Here is an 18599-nt window from a genome sequence, read left to right on the forward strand (position 1 = left end):
CTGAGGCCACTTACACCACACCAGGGCCTGTGGCTGCTGGCTGAGGCCAGTTACACCACACCAGAGCCTGTGGCTGCTGGCTGAAGCCACTTACACCACACCAGGGCCTTAGTTGCTATTGAGGCCACTTACACCACACCAGGGCCTGTGGCTGCTGGCTGAGGCCACCTACACCACACCAGGGCCTGTGGCTGCTGGCTGAGGCCACTTACACCACACCAGGGCCTGTGGCTGCTGGCTGAGGCCAATTATACCACACCAGGGTCTGTGGCTCTTGCTCAGGCCACTTACACCACACCAGGGCCTGTGGCACTGGCTGAGGCCACTTACACCACACCAGGGCCTGTGGCTGCTGGCTGAGGCCACTTACACCACAACAGGGCCTGTGGCTGCTGGCTGAGGCCACTTACACCACACCAGGGCCTGTGGCTGCTGGCTGAGGCCACCTACACCACACCAGGGCCTGTGGCTGCTGGCTGAGGCGACTTACACCACACCAGGGCCCTTTTGCTGCTGGCTGAGGCCACTTACACCACACCAGTGCCTGTGGCTTCTGGCTGAGGCGACTTACACCACACCAGGGCCTGTGGCTGCTGGCTGATGCCACCTACACCACACCAGGGCCTGAGTGACCGGCTGGGGCCACTTACACCACATCAGGGCCTGTGGCTGCTGGCTGAGGCCAGTTACACCACACCAGAGCCTGTGGCTGCTGGCTGAAGCCACTTACACCACACCAGGGCCTTAGTTGCTATTGAGGCCACTTACACCACACCAGGGCCTGTGGCTGCTGGCTGAGGCCACCTACACCACACCAGGGCCTGTGGCTGCTGGCTGAGGCCACTTACACCACACCAGGGCCTGTGGCTGCTGGCTGAAGCCACTTACACCATACCAGGGCCTTAGTTGCTATTGAGGCCACTTACACCACACCAGGGCCTGTGGCTGCTGGCTGAGGCCACCTACACCACACCAGGGCCCTTTTGCTGCTGGCTGAGGCCACTTACACCACACCAGTGCCTGTGGCTTCTGGCTGAGGCCACTTACACCACACCAGGGCCTGTGGCTGCTGGCTGAGGCCACTTACACCACACCAGGGCCTGTGGCTCTTGCTCAGGCCACTCACATCACACCAGGCCCTGCGCTTCTGGCCGAGGCCATCTTCACCAAACCAGGCCCTGTGGTTCTTGCTCAGGCCACTTACACCACACCAGGGCCTTATTTGCTATTGAGGCCACTTACACCACACCAGGGCCTGTGGCACTTGCTCAGGCCACTTACACCACACCAGGGCCTGTGGCACTTGCTCAGGCCACTTACACCACACCAGGGCCTGTGGCTGCTGGCTGAGGCCACTTACACCACACCAGGGCCTGTGGCTCTTGCTCAGGCCACTTACACCACACCAGGGCCTGTGGCTGCTGGCTGAGGCCACTTACACCACACCAGGGCCTGTGGCTGCTGGCTGAGGCCACCTACACCACACCAGGGCCTGTGGCTGCTGGGTGAGGCCACCTACACCACACCAGGGCCTGTGGCTGCTGGCTGAGGCCACTTACACCACACCAGTGCCTGTGGCTTAGGGCTGAGGCGACTTACACCACACCAGGGCCTGTGGCTGCTGGCTGAGGCCACTTACACCACACCAAGGCCTGTGGCTCTTGCTCAGGCCACTCACATCACACCAGGCCCTGCGCTTCTGGCCGAGGCCATCTTCACCAAACCAGGCCCTGTGCTCCTTGCTGTGGCCATGTACAACACACCAGGCCCTGTGCTGGTTCCTGAGGCCATCTTCAACAATCCAGGGCCTGTGCTGTTGGATAAATGCCAAACTGAGCCTTTGGGTTAGGGTATTATGCAAACATGCAGGTATGGTTATAGCATTGTCTTCGTAACTTCAGGTACTTGCCACCTAATCACTTGAATCCATAAATTGAGACATTGTGCTGGAACCAGCAGCTTACGGCCATACCACCCTGAGCACGCCCGACCTCGTCTGATCTCGGAAGCTAAGCAGGGCTGGGCTTGGTTAGTACTTGGATGGGAGACTGCCTGGGAATACCTGGTGCTGTAAGCCTTTCATTTTCATGTCATTGAACCGCTTTTGATCCAGAGAAGGGGTGTATTAAAAGACCAAAAGCAGCTGCCCATTAATGAGGGCACATTAACGACACTGCTTTTGGCTGTTTTCCAATGTCTTGTGCTGCTAGCTGATGCCACCTACACCACACCAGGGCCTGAGTGACCGGCTGGGGCCACTTACACCACATCAGGGCCTGTGGCTCTGGCTGAGGCCACTTACACCACACCAGGGCCTGTGGCTCTGGCTGAGGCCACTTACACCACACCAGGGCCTGTGGCTGCTGGCTGAGGCCAGTTACACCACACCAGAGCCTGTGGCTGCTGGCTGAAGCCACTTACACCACACCAGGGCCTTAGTTGCTATTGAGGCCACTTACACCACACCAGGGCCTGTGGCTGCTGGCTGAGGCCACCTACACCACACCAGGGCCTGTGGCTGCTGGCTGAGGCCACTTACACCACACCAGGGCCTGTGGCTGCTGGCTGAGGCCAATTATACCACACCAGGGTCTGTGGCTCTTGCTCAGGCCACTTACACCACACCAGGGCCTGTGGCACTGGCTGAGGCCACTTACACCACACCAGGGCCTGTGGCTGCTGGCTGAGGCCACTTACACCACAACAGGGCCTGTGGCTGCTGGCTGAGGCCACTTACACCACACCAGGGCCTGTGGCTGCTGGCTGAAGCCACTTACACCACACCAGGGCCTGTGGCTGCTGGCTGAGGCCACCTACACCACACCAGGGCCTGTGGCTGCTGGCTGAGGCCACTTACACCACACCAGGGCCTGTGGCTGCTGGCTGAGGCGACTTATACCACACCAGGGCCTGTGGCTGCTGGCTGAGGCGACTTATACCACACCAGGGCCCTTTTGCTGCTGGCTGAGGCCACTTACACCACACCAGTGCCTGTGGCTTCTGTCTGAGGCGACTTACACCACACCAGGGCCTGTGGCTGCTGGCTGAGGCCAATTATACCACACCAGGGTCTGTGGCTCTTGCTCAGGCCACTTACACCACACCAGGGCCTGTGGCACTGGCTGAGGCCACTTACACCACACCAGGGCCTGTGGCTGCTGGCTGAGGCCACTTACACCACAACAGGGCCTGTGGCTGCTGGCTGAGGCCACTTACACCACACCAGGGCCTGTGGCTGCTGGCTGAGGCCACCTACACCACACCAGGGCCTGTGGCTGCTGGCTGAGGCGACTTACACCACACCAGGGCCCTTTTGCTGCTGGCTGAGGCCACTTACACCACACCAGTGCCTGTGGCTTCTGGCTGAGGCGACTTACACCACACCAGGGCCTGTGGCTGCTGGCTGATGCCACCTACACCACACCAGGGCCTGAGTGACCGGCTGGGGCCACTTACACCACATCAGGGCCTGTGGCTGCTGGCTGAGGCCAGTTACACCACACCAGAGCCTGTGGCTGCTGGCTGAAGCCACTTACACCACACCAGGGCCTTAGTTGCTATTGAGGCCACTTACACCACACCAGGGCCTGTGGCTGCTGGCTGAGGCCACCTACACCACACCAGGGCCTGTGGCTGCTGGCTGAGGCCACTTACACCACACCAGGGCCTGTGGCTGCTGGCTGAAGCCACTTACACCATACCAGGGCCTTAGTTGCTATTGAGGCCACTTACACCACACCAGGGCCTGTGGCTGCTGGCTGAGGCCACCTACACCACACCAGGGCCCTTTTGCTGCTGGCTGAGGCCACTTACACCACACCAGTGCCTGTGGCTTCTGGCTGAGGCCACTTACACCACACCAGGGCCTGTGGCTGCTGGCTGAGGCCACTTACACCACACCAGGGCCTGTGGCTCTTGCTCAGGCCACTCACATCACACCAGGCCCTGCGCTTCTGGCCGAGGCCATCTTCACCAAACCAGGCCCTGTGGTTCTTGCTCAGGCCACTTACACCACACCAGGGCCTTATTTGCTATTGAGGCCACTTACACCACACCAGGGCCTGTGGCACTTGCTCAGGCCACTTACACCACACCAGGGCCTGTGGCACTTGCTCAGGCCACTTACACCACACCAGGGCCTGTGGCTGCTGGCTGAGGCCACTTACACCACACCAGGGCCTGTGGCTCTTGCTCAGGCCACTTACACCACACCAGGGCCTGTGGCTGCTGGCTGAGGCCACTTACACCACACCAGGGCCTGTGGCTGCTGGCTGAGGCCACCTACACCACACCAGGGCCTGTGGCTGCTGGCTGAGGCCACCTACACCACACCAGGGCCTGTGGCTGCTGGCTGAGGCCACTTACACCACACCAGTGCCTGTGGCTTCTGGCTGAGGCGACTTACACCACACCAGGGCCTGTGGCTGCTGGCTGAGGCCACTTACACCACACCAAGGCCTGTGGCTCTTGCTCAGGCCACTCACATCACACCAGGCCCTGCGCTTCTGGCCGAGGCCATCTTCACCAAACCAGGCCCTGTGCTCCTTGCTGTGGCCATGTACAACACACCAGGCCCTGTGCTGGTTCCTGAGGCCATCTTCAACAATCCAGGGCCTGTGCTGTTGGATAAATGCCAAACTGAGCCTTTGGGTTAGGGTATTATGCAAACATGCAGGTATGGTTATAGCATTGTCTTCGTAACTTCAGGTACTTGCCACCTAATCACTTGAATCCATAAATTGAGACATTGTGCTGGAGCCAGCAGCTTACGGCCATACCACCGTGAGCACGCCCGACCTCGTCTGATCTCGGAAGCTAAGCAGGGCTGGGCTTGGTTAGTACTTGGATGGGAGACTGCCTGGGAATACCTGGTGCTGTAAGCCTTTCATTTTCATGTCATTGAACCGCTTTTGATCCAGAGAAGGGGTGTATTAAAAGACCAAAAGCAGCTGCCCATTAATGAGGGCACATTAACGACACTGCTTTTGGCTGTTTTCCAATGTCTTGTGCTGCTAGCTGATGCCACCTACACCACACCAGGGCCTGAGTGACCGGCTGGGGCCACTTACACCACATCAGGGCCTGTGGCTCTGGCTGAGGCCACTTACACCACACCAGGGCCTGTGGCTGCTGGCTGAGGCCAGTTACACCACACCAGAGCCTGTGGCTGCTGGCTGAAGCCACTTACACCACACCAGGGCCTTAGTTGCTATTGAGGCCACTTACACCACACCAGGGCCTGTGGCTGCTGGCTGAGGCCACCTACACCACACCAGGGCCTGTGGCTGCTGGCTGAGGCCACTTACACCACACCAGGGCCTGTGGCTGCTGGCTGAAGCCAATTACACCACACCAGGGCCTTAGTTGCTATTGATGCCACTTACACCACACCAGGGCCTGTGGCTGCTGGCTGAGGCCACCTACACCACACCAGGGCCCTTTTGCTGCTGGCTGAGGCCACTTACACCACGCCAGTGCATGTGGCTCCTGGCTGAGGCCACTTACACCACACCAGGGCCTGTGGCTGCTGAATGAGGCCACTTACACCACACCAGGGCCTGTGGCTCTTGCTCAGGCCACTCACATCACACCAGGCCCTGCGCTTCTGGCCGAGGCCATCTTCACCAAACCAGGCCCTGTGGTTCTTGCTCAGGCCACTTACACCACACCAGGGCCTTATTTGCTATTGAGGCCACTTACACCACACCAGGGCCTGTGGCTCTGGCTTAGGCCACTTACACCACACCAGGGCCTGTGGCACTGGCTGAGGCCACTTAGACCACACCAGGGCCTGTGGCTGCTGGCTGAGGCCACTCACACCACACCACACCAGGGCCTGTGGCTGCTAGCTGAGGCCACTTACACCAAACCAGGGCCTGTGGCTGCTTGCTGAGGCCATCTTCACCAAACCAGGCCCTGTGCTGCTTGCTGTGGCCATGTAAAACACACCAGGTCCTGTGCTGGTTCTTGAGGCCATCTTCAACAATCCAGGGCCTGTGCTGTTGGATAAATGCCAAACTGAGCCTTTTGGTTAGGGTATTATGCAAACATGCAGGTATGGTTATAGGATTGTCTTCGTAACTTCAGGTACTTGCCACCTAATCACTTGAATCCATAAATTGAGACATTGTGCTGGGGCCAGCAGCTTACACCCATACCACCCTGAGCACGCCCGACCTCGTCTGATCTCGGAAGCTAAGCAGGGCTGGGCTTGATTAGTACTTGGATGGGAGACTGCCTGGGAATACCTGGTGCTGTAAGCCTTTCATTTTCATGTCATTGAACCGCTTTTGATCCAGAGAAGGGGTGTATTAAAAGACCAGAAGCAGCTCCCAATTAATGAGGGCACATTAACGACATTGCTTTTGGCTGTTTTCCAATGTCTTGTGCTGCTAGCTGATGCCACATACACCACACCAGGGCCTGAGTGACCGGCTGGGGCCACTTACACCACATCAGGGCCTGTTGCTCTGGCTGAGGCCACTTACACCACACCAGGGCCTGTGGCTGCTGGCTGAGGCCACCTACACCACACCAGGGCCTTAGTTGCTATTGAGGCCAATTACACCACACCAGGGTATGTGGCTCTTGCTCAGGCCACTTACACCACACCAGGGCCTTAGTTGCTATTGAGGCCAATTACACCACACCAGGGCCTGTGGCTCTTGCTCAGGCCACTCACATCACACCAGGCCCTGCGCTTCTGGCCGAGGCCATCTTCACCAAACCAGGCCCTGTGCTGCTAGCTGTGGCCATGTACAACACACCAGGCCCTGTGCTGGTTCCTGAGGCCATCTTCAACAATCCAGGGCCTGTGCTGTTGGATAAATGCTAAACTGAGCCTTTGGGTTAGGGTATTATGCAAACATGAAGGTAGGGTTATAGGATTGTCTTCGTAACTTCAGGTACTTGCCACCTAATCACCTGAATCCATAAATTGAGACATTGTGCTGGGGCCAGCAGCTTACGGCCATACCACCCTGAGCACGCCCGACCTCGTCTGATCTCGGAAGCTAAGCAGGGCTGGGCTTGGTTAGTACTTGGATGGGAGACTGCCTGGGAATACCTGGTGCTGTAAGCCTTTCATTTTCATGTCATTGAACCGCTTTTGATCCAGAGAAGGGGTGTATTAAAAGACCAAAAGCAGCTCCCCATTAATGAGGGCACATTAACGACATTGCTTTTGGCTGTTTTCCAATGTCTTGTGCTGCTAGCTGATGCCACTTACACCACACCAGGGCCTGTGGCTGCTGGCTGAGGCCACTTACACCACACCAGGGCCTGTGGCTGCTGGCTGAGGCCACCTACACCACACCAGGGCCTTAGTTGCTATTGAGGCCAATTACACCACACCAGGGTCTGTGGCTCTTGCTCAGGCCACTTACACCACACCAGGGCCTGTGGCACTGGCTGAGGCCACTTACACCACACCAGGGCCTGTGGCTGCTGGCTGAGGCCACCTACACCACACCAGGGCCTTAGTTGCTATTGAGGCCAATTACACCACACAAGGGCCTGTGGCTGCTGGCTGAGGCCACCTACACCACACCAGGGCCTGTGGCTGCTGGCTGAGGCCACTTACAACACACCAGGGCCTGTGGCTCTTGCTCAGGCCACTCATATCACACCAGGCCCTGCGCTTCTGGCCGAGGCCATCTTCACCAAACCAGGCCCTGTGCTGCTTGCTGTGGCCATGTACAACACACCAGGCCCTGTGCTGGTTCCTGACGCCATCTTCAACAATCCAGGGCCTGTGCTGTTGGATAAATGCCAAACTGAGCCTTTGGGTTAGGGTATTATGCAAACATGCAGGTATGGTTATAGGATTGTCTTCGTAACTTCAGGTACTTGCCACCTAATCACTTGAATCCATAAATTGAGACATTGTGCTGGGGCCAGCAGCTTACGGCCATACCACCCTGAGCACGCCCGACCTCGTCTGATCTCGGAAGCTAAGCAGGGCTGGGCTTGGTTAGTACTTGGATGGGAGACTACCTGGGAATACCTGGTGCTGTAAGCCTTTCATTTTCATGTCATTGAACCGCTTTTGATCCAGAGAAGGGGTGTATTAAAAGACCAAAAGCAGCTGCCCATTAATGAGGGCACATTAACGACATTGCTTTTGGCTGTTTTCCAATGTCTTGTGCTGCTAGCTGATGCCACCTACACCACACCACGGCCTTATTTGCTGGCTGAGGCCACATACACCAAACCAGGGCCTTAGTTGCTATTGAGGCCAATTACACCACACCAGGGCCTGTGGCTCTTGCTCAGGCCACTTACACCACACCAGGGCCTGTGGCTCTTGCTCAGGCCACTTACACCACACCAGGGCCTGTGGCTCTTGCTCAGGCCACTTACACCACACCAGGGCCTGTGGCTCTTTCTCAGGCCACTCATATCACACCAGGCCCTGTGCTTCTGGCTGAGGCAACTTAGACCACACCAGGGCCTGTGGCTGCTGGCTGAGGCCACTTACACCACACCAGGGCCTGTGGCTGCTGGCTGAGGCGACTTACACCACACCAGGGCCCTTTTGCTGCTGGCTGAGGCCACTTACACCACACCAGTGCCTGTGGCTTCTGGCTGAGGCGACTTACACCACACCAGGGCCTGTGGCTGCTGGCTGAGGCCACTTACACCACACCAGGGCCTGTGGCTGCTGGCTTAGGCCACCTACACCACACCAGGGCCTTAGTTGCTATTGAGGCCAATTACACCACACCATGGTCTGTGGCTCTTGCTCAGGCCACTTACACCACACCAGGGCCTGTGGCACTGGCTGAGGCCACTTACACCACACCAGGGCCTGTGGCTGCTGGCTGAGGCCACTTACACCACACAAGGGCTTGTGGCTGCTGGCTGAGGCCACCTACACCACACCAGGGCCTGTGGCTCTTGCTCAGGCCACTTACACCACACCAGGGCCTGTGGCTCTTGCTCAGGCCACTTACACCACACCAGGGCCTGTGGCTCTTGCTCAGGCCACTCATATCACACCAGGCCCTGTGCTTCTGGCTGAGGCCATCTTCACCAAACCAGGCCCTGTGCTGCTTGCTGTGGCCATGTACAACACACCAGGCCCTGTGCTGGTTCCTGACGCCATCTTCAACAATCCAGGGCCTGTGCTGTTGGATAAATGCCAAACTGAGCCTTTGGGTTAGGGTATTATGCAAACATGCAGGTATGGTTATAGGATTGTCTTCGTAACTTCAGGTACTTGCCACCTAATCACTTGAATCCATAAATTGAGACATTGTGCTGGGGCCAGCAGCTTACGGCCATACCACCCTGAGCACGCCCGACCTCGTCTGATCTCGGAAGCTAAGCAGGGCTGGGCTTGGTTAGTACTTGGATGGGAGACTGCCTGGGAATACCTGGTGCTGTAAGCCTTTCATTTTCATGTCATTGAACCGCTTTTGATCCAGAGAAGGGGTGTATTAAAAGACCAAAAGCAGCTGCCCATTAATGAGGGCACATTAACGACACTGCTTTTGGCTGTTTTCCAATGTCTTGTGCTGCTAGCTGATGCCACCTACACCACACCAGGGCCTGAGTGACCGGCTGGGGCCACTTACACCACATCAGGGCCTGTGGCTCTGGCTGAGGCCAGTTACACCACACCAGAGCCTGTGGCTCTGGCTGAGGCCACTTACACCACACCAGGGCCTTAGTTGCTATTGAGGCCAATTACACCACACCATGGTCTGTGGCTCTTGCTCAGGCCACTTACACCACACCAGGGCCTGTGGCACTGGCCGAGGCCACTTACACCACACCAGGGCCTGTGGCTGCTGGCTGAGGCCACTTACACCACACAAGGGCTTGTGGCTGCTGGCTGAGGCCACCTACACCACACCAGGGCCTGTGGCTGCTGGCTGAGGCCACCTACACCACACCAGGGCCTGTGGCTCTTGCTCAGGCCACTTACACCACACCAGGGCCTGTGGCTCTTGCTCAGGCCACTTACACCACACCAGGGCCTGTGGCTCTTGCTGAGGCCACTCATATCACACCAGGCCCTGTGCTTCTGGCTGAGGCCACTTAGACCACACCAGGGCCTGTGGCTGCTGGCTGAGGCCACTTACACCACACCAGGGCCTGTGGCTGCTGGCTGAGGCCATCTACACCACACCAGGGCCTGTGGCTGCTGGCTGAGGCGACTTACACCACACCAGGGCCCTTTTGCTGCTGGCTGAGGCCACTTACACCACACCAGTGCCTGTGGCTTCTGGCTGAGGCGACTTACACCACACCAGGGCCTGTGGCTGCTGGCTGAGGCCACTTACACCACACCAGGGCCTGTGGCTCTTGCTCAGGCCACTCACATCACACCAGGCCCTGCGCTTCTGGCCGAGGCCATCTTCACCAAACCAGGCCCTGTGGCTCTTGCTCAGGCCACTTACACCACACCAGGGCCTGTGGCTCTGGCTTAGGCCACTTACACCACACCAGGGCCTGTGGCACTTGCTCAGGCCACTTACATCACACCAGGGCCTGTGGCTGCTGGCTGAGGCCACTTACACCACACCAGGGCCTGTGGCTCTTACTCAGGCCACTTACACCACACCAGGGCCTGTGGCACTGGCTGAGGCCACTTAGACCACACCAGGGCCTGTGGCTGCTGGCTGAGGCCACTTACACCACACCAGGGCCTGTGGCTGCTGGCTGAGGCCACTTACACCAAACCAGGGCCTGTGGCTGCTTGCTGAGGCCATCTTCACCAAACCAGGCCCTGTGCTGGTTCCTGAGGCCATCTTCAACAATCCAGGGCCTGTGCTGTTGGATAAATGCCAAACTGAGCCTTTGGGTTAGGGTATTATGCAAACATGCAGGTATGGTTATAGGATTGTCTTCGTAACTTCAGGTACTTGCCACCTAATCACTTGAATCCATAAATTGAGACATTGTGCTGGAGCCAGCAGCTTTCGGCCATACCACCGTGAGCACGCCCGACCTCGTCTGATCTCGGAAGCTAAGCAGGGCTGGGCTTGGTTAGTACTTGGATGGGAGACTGCCTGGGAATACCTGGTGCTGTAAGCCTTTCATTTTCATGTCATTGAACCGCTTTTGATCCAGAGAAGGGGTGTATTAAAAGACCAAAAGCAGCTCCCCATTAATGAGGGCACATTAACGACATTGCTTTTGGCTGTTTTCCAATGTCTTGTGCTGCTAGCTGATGCCACTTACACCACACCAGGGCCTGTGGCTGCTGGCTGAGGCCACTTACACCACACCAGGGCCTGTGGCTGCTGGCTGAGGCCACCTACACCACACCAGGGCCTTAGTTGCTATTGAGGCCAATTACACCACACCAGGGTCTGTGGCTCTTGCTCAGGCCACTTACACCACACCAGGGCCTGTGGCACTGGCTGAGGCCACTTACACCACACCAGGGCCTGTGGCTGCTGGCTGAGGCCACCTACACCACACCAGGGCCTTAGTTGCTATTGAGGCCAATTACACCACACAAGGGCCTGTGGCTGCTGGCTGAGGCCACCTACACCACACCAGGGCCTGTGGCTGCTGGCTGAGGCCACTTACAACACACCAGGGCCTGTGGCTCTTGCTCAGGCCACTCATATCACACCAGGCCCTGCGCTTCTGGCCGAGGCCATCTTCACCAAACCAGGCCCTGTGCTGCTTGCTGTGGCCATGTACAACACACCAGGCCCTGTGCTGGTTCCTGACGCCATCTTCAACAATCCAGGGCCTGTGCTGTTGGATAAATGCCAAACTGAGCCTTTGGGTTAGGGTATTATGCAAACATGCAGGTATGGTTATAGGATTGTCTTCGTAACTTCAGGTACTTGCCACCTAATCACTTGAATCCATAAATTGAGACATTGTGCTGGGGCCAGCAGCTTACGGCCATACCACCCTGAGCACGCCCGACCTCGTCTGATCTCGGAAGCTAAGCAGGGCTGGGCTTGGTTAGTACTTGGATGGGAGATTGCCTGGGAATACCTGGTGCTGTAAGCCTTTCATTTTCATGTCATTGAACCGCTTTTGATCCAGAGAAGGGGTGTATTAAAAGACCAAAAGCAGCTGCCCATTAATGAGGGCACATTAACGACATTGCTTTTGGCTGTTTTCCAATGTCTTGTGCTGCTAGCTGATGCCACCTACACCACACCACGGCCTTATTTGCTGGCTGAGGCCACATACACCAAACCAGGGCCTTAGTTGCTATTGAGGCCAATTACACCACACCAGGGCCTGTGGCTCTTGCTCAGGCCACTTACACCACACCAGGGCCTGTGGCTCTTGCTCAGGCCACTTACACCACACCAGGGCCTGTGGCTCTTGCTCAGGCCACTTACACCACACCAGGGCCTGTGGCTCTTTCTCAGGCCACTCATATCACACCAGGGCCTGTGCTTCTGGCTGAGGCAACTTAGACCACACCAGGGCCTGTGGCTGCTGGCTGAGGCCACTTACACCACACCAGGGCCTGTGGCTGCTGGCTGAGGCGACTTACACCACACCAGGGCCCTTTTGCTGCTGGCTGAGGCCACTTACACCACACCAGTGCCTGTGGCTTCTGGCTGAGGCGACTTACACCACACCAGGGCCTGTGGCTGCTGGCTGAGGCCACTTACACCACACCAGGGCCTGTGGCTGCTGGCTTAGGCCACCTACACCACACCAGGGCCTTAGTTGCTATTGAGGCCAATTACACCACACCATGGTCTGTGGCTCTTGCTCAGGCCACTTACACCACACCAGGGCCTGTGGCACTGGCTGAGGCCACTTACACCACACCAGGGCCTTTGGCTGCTGGCTGAGGCCACTTACACCACACAAGGGCTTGTGGCTGCTGGCTGAGGCCACCTACACCACACCAGGGCCTGTGGCTCTTGCTCAGGCCACTTACACCACACCAGGGCCTGTGGCTCTTGCTCAGGCCACTTACACCACACCAGGGCCTGTGGCTCTTGCTCAGGCCACTCATATCACACCAGGCCCTGTGCTTCTGGCTGAGGCCATCTTCACCAAACCAGGCCCTGTGCTGCTTGCTGTGGCCATGTACAACACACCAGGCCCTGTGCTGTTTCCTGAGGCCATCTTCAACAATCCAGGGCCTGTGCTGTTGGATAAATGCCAAACTGAGCCTTTGGGTTAGGGTATTATGCAAACATGCAGGTATGGTTATAGGATTGTCTTCGTAACTTCAGGTACTTGCCACCTAATCACTTGAATCCATAAATTGAGACATTGTGCTGGGCCCAGCAGCTTACGGCCATACCACCCTGAGCACGCCCGACCTCGTCTGATCTCGGAAGCTAAGCAGGGCTGGGCTTGGTTAGTACTTGGATGGGAGACTGCCTGGGAATACCTGGTGCTGTAAGCCTTTAATTTTCATGTCATTGAACCGCTTTTGATCCAGAGAAGGGGTGTATTAAAAGTCCAAAAGCAGCTGCCCATTAATAAGGGCACATTAATCACATTGCTTTTGGCTCTTTTCCAATGTCTTGTGCTGCTAGCTGATGCCACCTACACCACACCAGGGCCTGAGTGACCGGCTGGGGCCACTTACACCACATCAGGGGCTGTGGCTCTGGCTGAGGCCAGTTACACCACACCAGGGCCTGTGGGTTCTGGCTGTGGCGACTTACACCAAACCAGGGCCTGTGGCTGCTGGCTGAGGCCACTTACACCACACCAGGGCCTTAGTTGCTATTGAGGCCAATTACACCACACCATGGTCTGTGGCTCTTGCTCAGGCCACTTACACCACACCAGGGCCTGTGGCACTGGCTGAGGCCACTTACACCACACCAGGGCCTGTGGCTGCTGGCTGAGGCCACTTACACCACACAAGGGCTTGTGGCTGCTGGCTGAGGCCACCTACACCACACCAGGGCCTGTGGCTGCTGGCTGAGGCCACCTACACCACACCAGGGCCTGTGGCTCTTGCTCAGGCCACTTACACCACACCAGGGCCTGTGGCTCTTGCTCAGGCCACTTACACCACACCAGGGCCTGTGGCTCTTGCTCAGGCCACTCATATCACACCAGGCCCTGTGCTTCTGGCTGAGGCCACTTAGACCACACCAGGGCCTGTGGCTGCTGGCTGAGGCCACTTACACCACACCAGGGCCTGTGGCTCTTGCTCAGGCCACTCACATCACACCAGGCCCTGCGCTTCTGGCCGAGGCCATCTTCACCAAACCAGGCCCTGTGGCTCTTGCTCAGGCCACTTACACCACACCAGGGCCTGTGGCTCTGGCTTAGGCCACTTACACCACACCAGGGCCTGTGGCACTTGCTCAGGCCACTTACATCACACCAGGGCCTGTGGCTGCTGGCTGAGGCCACTTACACCACACCAGGGCCTGTGGCTCTTACTCAGGCCACTTACACCACACCAGGGCCTGTGGCACTGGCTGAGGCCACTTAGACCACACCAGGGCCTGTGGCTGCTGGCTGAGGCCACTTACACCACACCAGGGCCTGTGGCTGCTGGCTGAGGCCACTTACACCAAACCAGGGCCTGTGGCTGCTTGCTGAGGCCATCTTCACCAAACCAGGCCCTGTGCTGGTTCCTGAGGCCATCTTCAACAATCCAGGGCCTGTGCTGTTGGATAAATGCCAAACTGAGCCTTTGGGTTAGGGTATTATGCAAACATGCAGGTATGGTTATAGGATTGTCTTCGTAACTTCAGGTACTTGCCACCTAATCACTTGAATCCATAAATTGAGACATTGTGCTGGAGCCAGCAGCTTTCGGCCATACCACCGTGAGCACGCCCGACCTCGTCTGATCTCGGAAGCTAAGCAGGGCTGGGCTTGGTTAGTACTTGGATGGGAGACTGCCTGGGAATACCTGGTGCTGTAAGCCTTTCATTTTCATGTCATTGAACCGCTTTTGATCCAGAGAAGGGGTGTATTAAAAGACCAAAAGCAGCTCCCCATTAATGAGGGCACATTAACGACATTGCTTTTGGCTGTTTTCCAATGTCTTGTGCTGCTAGCTGATGCCACTTACACCACACCAGGGCCTGTGGCTGCTGGCTGAGGCCACTTACACCACACCAGGGCCTGTGGCTGCTGGCTGAGGCCACCTACACCACACCAGGGCCTTAGTTGCTATTGAGGCCAATTACACCACACCAGGGTCTGTGGCTCTTGCTCAGGCCACTTACACCACACCAGGGCCTGTGGCACTGGCTGAGGCCACTTACACCACACCAGGGCCTGTGGCTGCTGGCTGAGGCCACCTACACCACACCAGGGCCTTAGTTGCTATTGAGGCCAATTACACCACACAAGGGCCTGTGGCTGCTGGCTGAGGCCACCTACACCACACCAGGGCCTGTGGCTGCTGGCTGAGGCCACTTACAACACACCAGGGCCTGTGGCTCTTGCTCAGGCCACTCATATCACACCAGGCCCTGCGCTTCTGGCCGAGGCCATCTTCACCAAACCAGGCCCTGTGCTGCTTGCTGTGGCCATGTACAACACACCAGGCCCTGTGCTGGTTCCTGACGCCATCTTCAACAATCCAGGGCCTGTGCTGTTGGATAAATGCCAAACTGAGCCTTTGGGTTAGGGTATTATGCAAACATGCAGGTATGGTTATAGGATTGTCTTCGTAACTTCAGGTACTTGCCACCTAATCACTTGAATCCATAAATTGAGACATTGTGCTGGGGCCAGCAGCTTACGGCCATACCACCCTGAGCACGCTCGACCTCGTCTGATCTCGGAAGCTAAGCAGGGCTGGGCTTGGTTAGTACTTGGATGGGAGATTGCCTGGGAATACCTGGTGCTGTAAGCCTTTCATTTTCATGTCATTGAACCGCTTTTGATCCAGAGAAGGGGTGTATTAAAAGACCAAAAGCAGCTGCCCATTAATGAGGGCACATTAACGACATTGCTTTTGGCTGTTTTCCAATGTCTTGTGCTGCTAGCTGATGCCACCTACACCACACCACGGCCTTATTTGCTGGCTGAGGCCACATACACCAAACCAGGGCCTTAGTTGCTATTGAGGCCAATTACACCACACCAGGGCCTGTGGCTCTTGCTCAGGCCACTTACACCACACCAGGGCCTGTGGCTCTTGCTCAGGCCACTTACACCACACCAGGGCCTGTGGCTCTTGCTCAGGCCACTTACACCACACCAGGGCCTGTGGCTCTTTCTCAGGCCACTCATATCACACCAGGGCCTGTGCTTCTGGCTGAGGCAACTTAGACCACACCAGGGCCTGTGGCTGCTGGCTGAGGCCACTTACACCACACCAGGGCCTGTGGCTGCTGGCTGAGGCGACTTACACCACACCAGGGCCCTTTTGCTGCTGGCTGAGGCCACTTACACCACACCAGTGCCTGTGGCTTCTGGCTGAGGCGACTTACACCACACCAGGGCCTGTGGCTGCTGGCTGAGGCCACTTACACCACACCAGGGCCTGTGGCTGCTGGCTTAGGCCACCTACACCACACCAGGGCCTTAGTTGCTATTGAGGCCAATTACACCACACCATGGTCTGTGGCTCTTGCTCAGGCCACTTACACCACACCAGGGCCTGTGGCACTGGCTGAGGCCACTTACACCACACCAGGGCCTTTGGCTGCTGGCTGAGGCCACTTACACCACACAAGGGCTTGTGGCTGCTGGCTGAGGCCACCTACACCACACCAGGGCCTGTGGCTCTTGCTCAGGCCACTTACACCACACCAGGGCCTGTGGCTCTTGCTCAGGCCACTTACACCACACCAGGGCCTGTGGCTCTTGCTCAGGCCACTCATATCACACCAGGCCCTGTGCTTCTGGCTGAGGCCATCTTCACCAAACCAGGCCCTGTGCTGCTTGCTGTGGCCATGTACAACACACCAGGCCCTGTGCTGTTTCCTGAGGCCATCTTCAACAATCCAGGGCCTGTGCTGTTGGATAAATGCCAAACTGAGCCTTTGGGTTAGGGTATTATGCAAACATGCAGGTATGGTTATAGGATTGTCTTCGTAACTTCAGGTACTTGCCACCTAATCACTTGAATCCATAAATTGAGACATTGTGCTGGGCCCAGCAGCTTACGGCCATACCACCCTGAGCACGCCCGACCTCGTCTGATCTCGGAAGCTAAGCAGGGCTGGGCTTGGTTAGTACTTGGATGGGAGACTGCCTGGGAATACCTGGTGCTGTAAGCCTTTAATTTTCATGTCATTGAACCGCTTTTGATCCAGAGAAGGGGTGTATTAAAAGTCCAAAAGCAGCTGCCCATTAATAAGGGCACATTAATCACATTGCTTTTGGCTCTTTTCCAATGTCTTGTGCTGCTAGCTGATGCCACCTACACCACACCAGGGCCTGAGTGACCGGCTGGGGCCACTTACACCACATCAGGGGCTGTGGCTCTGGCTGAGGCCAGTTACACCACACCAGGGCCTGTGGGTTCTGGCTGTGGCGACTTACACCAAACCAGGGCCTGTGGCTGCTGGCTGAGGCCACTTACACCACACCAGGGCCTTAGTTGCTATTGAGGCCAATTACACCACACCATGGTCTGTGGCTCTTGCTCAGGCCACTTACACCACACCAGGGCCTGTGGCACTGGCTGAGGCCACTTACACCACACCAGGGCCTGTGGCTGCTGGCTGAGGCCACTTACACCACACAAGGGCTTGTGGCTGCTGGCTGAGGCCACCTACACCACACCAGGGCCTGTGGCTGCTGGCTGAGGCCACCTACACCACACCAGGGCCTGTGGCTCTTGCTCAGGCCACTTACACCACACCAGGGCCTGTGGCTCTTGCTCAGGCCACTTACACCACACCAGGGCCTGTGGCTCTTGCTCAGGCCACTCATATCACACCAGGCCCTGTGCTTCTGGCTGAGGCCACTTAGACCACACCAGGGCCTGTGGCTGCTGGCTGAGGCCACTTACACCACACCAGGGCCTGTGGCTGCTGGCTGAGGCCATCTACACCACACCAGGGCCTGTGGCTGCTGGCTGAGGCGACTTACACCACACCAGGGCCCTTTTGCTGCTGGCTGAGGCCACTTACACCACACCAGGGCCTGTGGCTCTTGCTCAGGCCACTCACATCACACCAGGCCCTGCGCTTCTGGCCGAGGCCATCTTCACCAAACCAGGCCCTGTGGCTCTTGCTCAGGCCACTTACACCACACCAGGGCCTGTGGCTCTGGCTTAGGCCACTTACACCACACCAGGGCCTGTGGCTCTTGCTCAGGCCACTTACACCACACCAGGGCCTGTGGCTCTTGCTCAGGCCACTTACACCACACCAGGGCCTGTGGCTCTTGCTCAGGCCACTCATATCACACCAGGCCCTGTGCTTCTGGCTGAGGCCACTTAGACCACACCAGGGCCTGTGGCTGCTGGCTGAGGCCACTTACACCACACCAGGGCCTGTGGCTGCTGGCTGAGGCCATCTACACCACACCAGGGCCTGTGGCTGCTGGCTGAGGCGACTTACACCACACCAGGGCCCTTTTGCTGCTGGCTGAGGCCACTTACACCACACCAGTGCCTGTGGCTTCTGGCTGAGGCGACTTACACCACACCAGGGCCTGTGGCTGCTGGCTGAGGCCACTTACACCACACCAGGGCCTGTGGCTCTTGCTCAGGC

The 18599-nt window shown here is 57.6% G+C and overlaps 7 non-coding genes and 5 pseudogenes across 7 annotated transcripts; all 12 read left to right on the top strand.

The window, feature by feature from the left end:
* The first annotated feature begins 1958 nt into the window (after positions 1 to 1958).
* LOC146716318 (5S ribosomal RNA) lies at positions 1959 to 2077 on the top strand. The gene has a single exon (XR_014919773.1). It is a non-coding gene; the product is annotated as a 5S ribosomal RNA (ribosomal RNA).
* Positions 2078 to 4764: 2687 nt separating this feature from the next.
* LOC146716319 (5S ribosomal RNA) lies at positions 4765 to 4883 on the top strand (annotated as a pseudogene).
* A 1261-nt stretch (positions 4884 to 6144) lies between these two features.
* On the top strand, positions 6145 to 6263 carry LOC146716320 (5S ribosomal RNA; annotated as a pseudogene).
* A 699-nt stretch (positions 6264 to 6962) lies between these two features.
* On the top strand, positions 6963 to 7081 carry LOC146716321 (5S ribosomal RNA). Its single transcript, XR_014919774.1, has one exon. It is a non-coding gene; the product is annotated as a 5S ribosomal RNA (ribosomal RNA).
* An 820-nt stretch (positions 7082 to 7901) lies between these two features.
* On the top strand, positions 7902 to 8020 carry LOC146716322 (5S ribosomal RNA). The gene has a single exon (XR_014919768.1). It is a non-coding gene; the product is annotated as a 5S ribosomal RNA (ribosomal RNA).
* A 1253-nt stretch (positions 8021 to 9273) lies between these two features.
* Positions 9274 to 9392, top strand: LOC146716323 (5S ribosomal RNA). Its single transcript, XR_014919775.1, has one exon. It is a non-coding gene; the product is annotated as a 5S ribosomal RNA (ribosomal RNA).
* Positions 9393 to 10924: 1532 nt separating this feature from the next.
* Positions 10925 to 11043, top strand: LOC146716324 (5S ribosomal RNA; annotated as a pseudogene).
* An 820-nt stretch (positions 11044 to 11863) lies between these two features.
* On the top strand, positions 11864 to 11982 carry LOC146716325 (5S ribosomal RNA). The gene has a single exon (XR_014919377.1). It is a non-coding gene; the product is annotated as a 5S ribosomal RNA (ribosomal RNA).
* Positions 11983 to 13235: 1253 nt separating this feature from the next.
* Positions 13236 to 13354, top strand: LOC146716326 (5S ribosomal RNA). The gene has a single exon (XR_014919776.1). It is a non-coding gene; the product is annotated as a 5S ribosomal RNA (ribosomal RNA).
* A 1372-nt stretch (positions 13355 to 14726) lies between these two features.
* Positions 14727 to 14845, top strand: LOC146716327 (5S ribosomal RNA; annotated as a pseudogene).
* An 820-nt stretch (positions 14846 to 15665) lies between these two features.
* On the top strand, positions 15666 to 15784 carry LOC146716328 (5S ribosomal RNA; annotated as a pseudogene).
* A 1253-nt stretch (positions 15785 to 17037) lies between these two features.
* Positions 17038 to 17156, top strand: LOC146716329 (5S ribosomal RNA). The gene has a single exon (XR_014919777.1). It is a non-coding gene; the product is annotated as a 5S ribosomal RNA (ribosomal RNA).
* Positions 17157 to 18599: the final 1443 nt, after the last annotated feature.

This window comes from Copadichromis virginalis, linkage group LG3 (assembly GCF_057382275.1).
Source record: "Copadichromis virginalis isolate Kocher_CV1m ecotype Utaka linkage group LG3, C_Virginalis_male_GT1.1, whole genome shotgun sequence".
In the NCBI taxonomy this organism is placed as follows: Eukaryota; Metazoa; Chordata; class Actinopteri; order Cichliformes; family Cichlidae; genus Copadichromis; species Copadichromis virginalis.